The sequence below is a fragment of the Scomber japonicus genome, chromosome 7 (genome assembly GCF_027409825.1).
Source record: "Scomber japonicus isolate fScoJap1 chromosome 7, fScoJap1.pri, whole genome shotgun sequence".
Taxonomy (NCBI): domain Eukaryota; kingdom Metazoa; phylum Chordata; class Actinopteri; order Scombriformes; family Scombridae; genus Scomber; species Scomber japonicus.
Genome location: NC_070584.1, coordinates 34,581,908 through 34,589,407, shown reverse-complemented (window position 1 = coordinate 34,589,407; position 7,500 = coordinate 34,581,908). Strand labels below are relative to the sequence as shown.

The following is a 7,500-nucleotide window of genomic DNA, read 5'->3' as shown; positions in this document are numbered from 1 at the left end:
ATTATAGTGATGTAGTATGCAGTATTACAGTAAAAGTACTGCAGTATTATAGTGATGTAGTATGCAGTATTACAGTAAAAGTACTGCAGTATTATAGTGATGTAGTATGCAGTATTACAGTAAAAGTACTGCAGTATTATGAGTGATGTAGTATGCAGTATTACAGTAAAAGTACTGCAGTATTATGAGTGATGTAGTATGCAGTATTACAGTAAAAGTACTGCAGTATTATAGTGATGTAGTATGTAGTATTACAGTAAAAGTACTGCAGTATTATGAGTGATGTAGTATGCAGTATTACAGTAAAAGTACTGCAGTATTATAGTGATGTAGTATGCAGTATTACAGTAAAAGTACTGCAGTATTATAGTGATGTAGTATGCAGTATTACAGTAAAAGTACTGCAGTATTATAGTGATGTAGTATGCAGTATTACAGTAAAAGTACTGTAGTATTGTAGTGATGTAGTATGCAGTATTACAGTAAAAGTACTGCAGTATTATAGTGATGTAGTATGCAGTATTACAGTGAAAGTACTGTAGTATTATGAGTGATGTAGTATGCAGTATTACAGTAAAAGTACTGCAGTATTATAGTGATGTAGTATGCAGTATTACAGTAAAAGTACTGCAGTATTATAGTGATGTAGTATGCAGTATTACAGTAAAAGTACTGCAGTATTATGAGTGATGTAGTATGCAGTATTACAGTAAAAGTACTGCAGTATTAGAGTGATGTAGTATGCAGTATTACAGTAAAAGTACTGCAGTATTATAGTGATGTAGTATGCAGTATTACAGTAAAAGTACTGCAGTATTATAGTGATGTAGTATGCAGTATTACAGTAAAAGTACTGCAGTATTATGAGTGATGTAGTATGCAGTATTACAGTAAAAGTACTGCAGTATTATGAGTGATGTAGTATGCAGTATTACAGTAAAAGTACTGCAGTATTATAGTGATGTAGTATGCAGTATTACAGTAAAGGTACTGCAGTATTACAGTAAAAGTACTGCAGTATAATGAGTGATGTAGTATGCAGTATTGCAGTAAAAGTACTGCAGTATTATAGTGATGTAGTATGCAGTATTACAGTAAAAGTACTGCAGTATTATAGTGATGTAGTATGCAGTATTACAGTAAAAGTACTGCAGTATTATAGTGATGTAGTATGCAGTATTACAGTAAAAGTACTGCAGTATTATAGCGATGTAGTATGCAGTATTACAGTAAAAGTACTGCAGTATTATAGTGATGTAGTATGCAGTATTATAGTAAAAGTACTGCAGTATTATGAGTGATGTAGTATGCAGTATTACAGTAAAAGTACTGCAATATTATAGTGATGTAGTATGCAGTATTACAGTAAAAGTACTGCAGTATTATAGTGATGTAGTATGCAGTATTACAGTAAAAGTACTGCAGTATTATAGTGATGTAGTATGCAGTATTACAGTAAAAGTACTGCAGTATTACAGTAAAGGTACTGCAGTATAATGAGTGATGTAGTATGCAGTATTACAGTAAAAGTACTGCAGTATTACAGTAAAAGTACTGCAGTATAATGAGTGATGTAGTATGCAGTATTACAGTAAAAGTACTGCAGTATTATAGTGATGTAGTATGCAGTATTACAGTAAAAGTACTGCAGTATTATGAGTGATGTAGTATGCAGTATTACAGTAAAAGTACTGCAGTATTATAGTGATGTAGTATGCAGTATTACAGTAAAAGTACTGCAGTATTATAGCGATGTAGTATGCAGTATTACAGTAAAAGTACTGCAGTATTATAGTGATGTAGTATGCAGTATTATAGTAAAAGTACTGCAGTATTATGAGTGATGTAGTATGCAGTATTACAGTAAAAGTACTGCAGTATTATAGTGATGTAGTATGCCGTATTACAGTAAAAGTACTGCAGTATTATAGTGATGTAGTATGCAGTATTACAGTAAAAGTACAGCAGTATTATAGCGATGTAGTATGCAGTATTACAGTAAAAGTACTGCAGTATTATAGTGATGTAGTATGCAGTATTATAGTAAAAGTACTGCAGTATTATGAGTGATGTAGTATGCAGTATTACAGTAAAAGTACTGCAGTATTATAGTGATGTAGTATGCAGTATTACAGTAAAAGTACTGCAGTATTATAGTGATGTAGTATGCAGTATTACAGTAAAAGTACTGCAGTATTATAGTGATGTAGTATGCAGTACTACAGTAAAAGTACTGCAGTATTATAGTGATGTAGTATGCAGTACTACAGTAAAAGTACTGCAGTATTATAGTGATGTAGTATGCAGTATTACAGTAAAAGTACTGCAGTATTATAGTGATGTAGTATGCAGTATTACAGTAAAAGTACTGCAGTATTATGAGTGATGTAGTATGCAGTATTACAGTAAAAGTACTGCAGTATTATAGTGATGTAGTATGCAGTATTACAGTAAAAGTACTGCAGTATTATGAGTGATGTAGTATGCAGTATTACAGTAAAAGTACTGCAGTATTATAGTGATGTAGTATGCAGTATTACAGTAAAAGTACTGCAGTATTATAGTGATGTAGTATGCAGTATTACAGTAAAAGTACTGCAGTATTATAGTGATGTAGTATGCAGTATTACAGTAAAAGTACAGCAGTATTATAGCGATGTAGTATGCAGTACTACAGTAAAAGTACTGCAGTATTATAGTGATGTAGTATGCAGTATTACAGTAAAAGTACTGCAGTATTATAGTGATGTAGTATGCAGTATTACAGTAAAAGTACTGCAGTATTATGAGTGATGTAGTATGCAGTATTACAGTAAAAGTACTGCAGTATTATAGTGATGTAGTATACAGTATTACAGTAAAAGTACTGCAGTATTATGAGTGATGTAGTATGCAGTATTACAGTAAAAGTACTGCAGTATTATAGTGATGTAGTATGCAGTATTACAGTAAAAGTACTGCAGTATTATGAGTGATGTAGTATGCAGTATTACAGTAAAAGTACTGCAGTATTATAGTGATGTAGTATGCAGTATTACAGTAAAAGTACTGCAGTATTATAGTGATGTAGTATGCAGTATTACAGTAAATGTACTGCAGTATTATAGTGATGTAGTATGCAGTATTACAGTAAATGTACTGCAGTATTATAGTGATGTAGTATGCAGTATTACAGTAAAAGTACTGCAGTATTATGAGTGATGTAGTATGCAGTATTACAGTAAAAGTACTGCAGTATTATAGTGATGTAGTATGCAGTATTACAGTAAAAGTACTGCAGTATTATAGTGATGTAGTATGCAGTATTACAGTAAAAGTACTGCAGTATTATGAGTGATGTAGTATGCAGTATTACAGTAAAAGTACTGCAGTATTATAGTGATGTAGTATGCAGTATTACAGTAAAAGTACTGCAGTATAATAGTGATGTAGTATGCAGTATTACAGTAAAAGTACTGCAGTATTATAGTGATGTAGTATGCAGTATTACAGTAAAAGTACTGCAGTATTATAGTGATGTAGTATGCAGTATTACAGTACAAGTAGTGATATATTATTATATATGCCATCATTAGATTATTAATAGTGAAGCATCAGTGTTAGAGCTGCATGTTACTCTACTTTATATACAGGGGAGCGTACCTTTGTTCCCCGATCGCGGCTAACTCGGTTGCTAGCTCAGCGGCTAACTCCGCTGTTAGCTCAGCGGCTAACTCGGTGGCTAATTCGGCTGCTAGCTCGGCGGCTAACTCGGTTGCTAGCTCGGCGGCTAACTCGGCTACTAACTCAGCGGCTAACTCAGCTAACTGGCTAACTGTAGACGGGATCATCCCTATGTTCCCCGGGTCCTATGTTCAGTTAGCTAGTTACTACTTTATATACAGTTAGCTAGTTTATACTACTTTATGTACAGTTAGCTAGTTTATACTACTTTATATACGGTTAGCTAGTTTACACTACTTTATATACAGTTAGCTAGTTTACACTACTTTATATACGGTTAGCTAGTTTACACTACTTTATATACAGTTAGCTAGTTTACACTACTTTATATACGGTTAGCTAGTTTATACTACTTTATATACGGTTAGCTAGTTTACACTACTTTATATACAGTTAGCTAGTTTATACTACTTTATATACAGTTAGCTAGTTTACACTACTTTATATACGGTTAGCTAGTTTAGTCCAGTGGTTCCCAACCTAGGGGGTGGGGCCCCTCCAAAGGGTCAGCAGATAAATGTGAGGGCTGCTGAGATGATTAATGGGAAAGAAGAAAAAACAAAGTTCTGATTCACAAATGTGTTTTCAGTTTTTGGGCTTTTTCTCTAATCTTTGATTGTTGCTGAAATATTGGATCATTTGAACATTTATTGAAATGAAAGCATGTGAGAAGTTTAGAGGGAAGAATCAGTATTTGGTGGAGCTGTTAACAACTCATAGACATCTGAAATGTGAGCCGCAGCAGAAACACAAACATGAACACAATGAAAAGAGTGTTTGATCAAAATAAGATTTATTTTTAATTAATTTATTATTAGTTATTCCTGAGAGGAATAAATGAACAGAGACAGAGGGAGTGTGTGTGTGTGTGTGTGTGTGTGTGTGTGTGTGTCCTGTGAAGCGTGGTACAGTATGATAATTGAATTTTGATGAAAGCCACATGGCTGCTAACTCCACATGAAAATACAGAGACAACACACACACACACACACACACACACATTCTCTCTCACACACACACACACATTCTCTCTCACACACACACACACACACACACACACACACACACACACTCTCTCAGTATCTGGTTCTCAGTGTTTCAGGATAATAATTAAACAAAGGAAACGCTCGCTGCTCACAACTGTTCTCAACTTCACCTCGGCTCGAGTTAAAGACAACCAGAGAGAGAATGACTCTCTTATTAAAACTATTAACTATTCATTTCACTAAAACACATGGACATAGATACGGATTTTAAATGTATTTCAATTTTAGGAGTAAAAGAACATTTGGAGTGTTTTTTTTGTCAGCTGTCAAAATTAGTCAAATTTGAACCCAAACAGCCTCAATGGAATAAACTGTGTAGCACATATCCAGGGGAGCATTAATGAAAGGGCTAACCTGGGCTACAACCCCTAACCCTAACCCTCCACCATGGGGGGGGGGGGGGGGGGGGGGGCTCTAAACACTGAGAATAACTATGTAGGCTAATGAACACTCGACCGTACATGACGCTGTACTGCGTGACATCTGGTGGTAAAAGTGATGAGGATGGTGCGACTCATAAAATCACAACAACTGATTAGTCTACATCTACGTAAGGCTAGAGCTTAACCTTGATGAGGTGATGTGTGTGAATCAGGGTGTAATTGGAAAAGTTAAATAAATAAATTTCACATGTATAAACCACAGACTGTATAAAAGAAATGGACGTAACATCTGTGGCGTCACCCATTGGTTTGTGGACTGCTGCTCGGAAGCCAATAGTTTCTAATCTAGGCAGCGCCATCTTGAAAATTTCAGGTGCATGCTGGGAAAAATAAAAACACGGATTCTACTTATATGGGCATGAGGCGGGGCCATGGGCGGAGTGGGGAGGTTGCTATGGTTACGAGGGCTGGATCTCGAGGACATCGGTCAATCAACCTGTCAATCAGGACGTAGCCACGCCCTAATGCATACCCTGCTTTATCGTCACATATAAAATCAGGGAGGCCAAAATGTCCCAAATGAACATCATACTGCATTGAAGAAGGCTTTAAACTAGCGATTGAGACCATAAACACATTTTGAAAACGTTTACTGAGGTTAGAAATCAAGTGAGAAGTTGGTGAATTCTCCATTGACTTGTATAGAGACGGTCGCCCCCTGGTGGCCTTTTGATAGAATGCAGCTCTAAGTTACTTCTCCATTGACTTGTATAGAGACGGTCGCCCCCTGGTGGCCTTTTGATAAAATGCAGCTCTAAGTTAATTCTCCATTGACTTGTATAGAGACGGTCGCCCCCTGGTGGCCTTTTGATAGAATGCAGCTCTAAGTTGCTTCTCCATTGACTTGTATAGAGACGGTCGCCCCCTGGTGGCCTTTAGATAGAATGCAGCTCTAAGTTACTTCCTGGTTGGCCTCATTTCAGAGGACCAGAGCTCCCCGCCTGGTATAAATCCATTAATAACATATTAAATACTAATATTATCATATAATATTATGTGATATAACTTATAGGATATGTTGCCTTGACAACAACAACAACAAAGCTGTGCAAAAGCCATGTCCTTCTTTCCTCCCTTCCTCTTTTCCTTTATCCCTCCCTCCCTCCTTCCTCCCTTTTTTCTTCCTTCCTCCCTCCCTTCCTTCCCTTCTTTCCTCCCTTCCTTCCTTCCTTCACTGAATGTTTGATCATGTGACTGACTGCAATGACGTGATGTCAAATGTAAAAAACAGTCAAATTTGAACCCAAAAAGCCTCAATGGATGAAAAATGGTAGCACCTATAAGAAAGTAAGTAAAGTAAAAGTATTACAATTTAAAATATTGTCATTTTTGGGTGATTTTAGGGGGAAATAAGTTATCAAATTTCAGAATAAAAGCCATTTGGGGAGTTTTTACAGCTGTTAAAAAGGGTTAAATTACCTCATTACATCATCAGCAGAATAATAATGACAGTAAAATGTGAATAAACACAAAAAGAAACTTTATTATGTACAAAAAACCATCATAACTTAAAGACGCAGCAGCATTGAAACATCAATATATATTCATTACATTAAAAAATAACATTAAATAAAACAGATATGAAACTAATCTGACATTTCATCTTCACACCTTCAAAATAAAATGAGAAGAAAATGTGACTTTAATAGAAATGAAGTGAAACTGCTGAAATGTGAAATATTACACATTTATTTAATATTGCAGTAAAGTTGTTGGAAGATGGATGAGAGGAAAGTTCAGCAGCTCAATGAAACCTGAAAACAGGAAACAAAAGAAATAAATTAATGAAACTTAAAAAGACAAAATGAAACTTTAAATTCTCTTTATTCTTTTTATTCTTTTTCACTGGAGGAAAAAAAGAAGAAAGAAATGTTTAATTTGAGTGAAACGACCCTTTAACCTCAAACAGAAACCAGACAGATGTTTGACTTTATACTCTGATATTTAACTAGTGTGTGTGTGTGTGTGTGTGTGTGTGTGTGTGTGTGTGTGTGTGTGTGTGTGTGTGTGTGTGTGTGTGTGTGTGAGACCTTGAACTATAAAGTTAAACTCATATGAACTATAAGAGTATTCACTGTATAAAGGTAGGAGGGAGGGAGTGAGGAAAGAAGGAAGGAGGGAGGGAAGGAAGGAAGGAAGGAAAGGAGGGTGGAAGGGAGGGAGGAAGGAAGGAAGGAGGGAGGGAAGGAAGGAGGGAGGAAATAAGGTAGGAGGGAGGGAGTGAGGAAAGAAGGAAGGAAGGAGGGAAGGAATGAAGGGAGGAAGGGAGGATGGACAGAAGGAAGGGA

The 7,500-nt window shown here is 35.8% G+C and overlaps 1 protein-coding gene across 1 annotated transcript in view; it reads right to left on the bottom strand.

Annotated features, from left to right (window-relative positions):
- Positions 1-6,707: 6,707 nt before the first annotated feature.
- tm2d1 (TM2 domain containing 1) overlaps positions 6,708-7,500 on the bottom strand; it is a 5,386-nt gene continuing 4,593 nt past the window's right edge. Inside the window, exon 7 of the mRNA XM_053322721.1 lies at positions 6,708-6,966. The gene's annotated coding sequence lies outside the window, so the exon portion shown is untranslated. The remainder of the gene's footprint in view (positions 6,967-7,500) is intronic.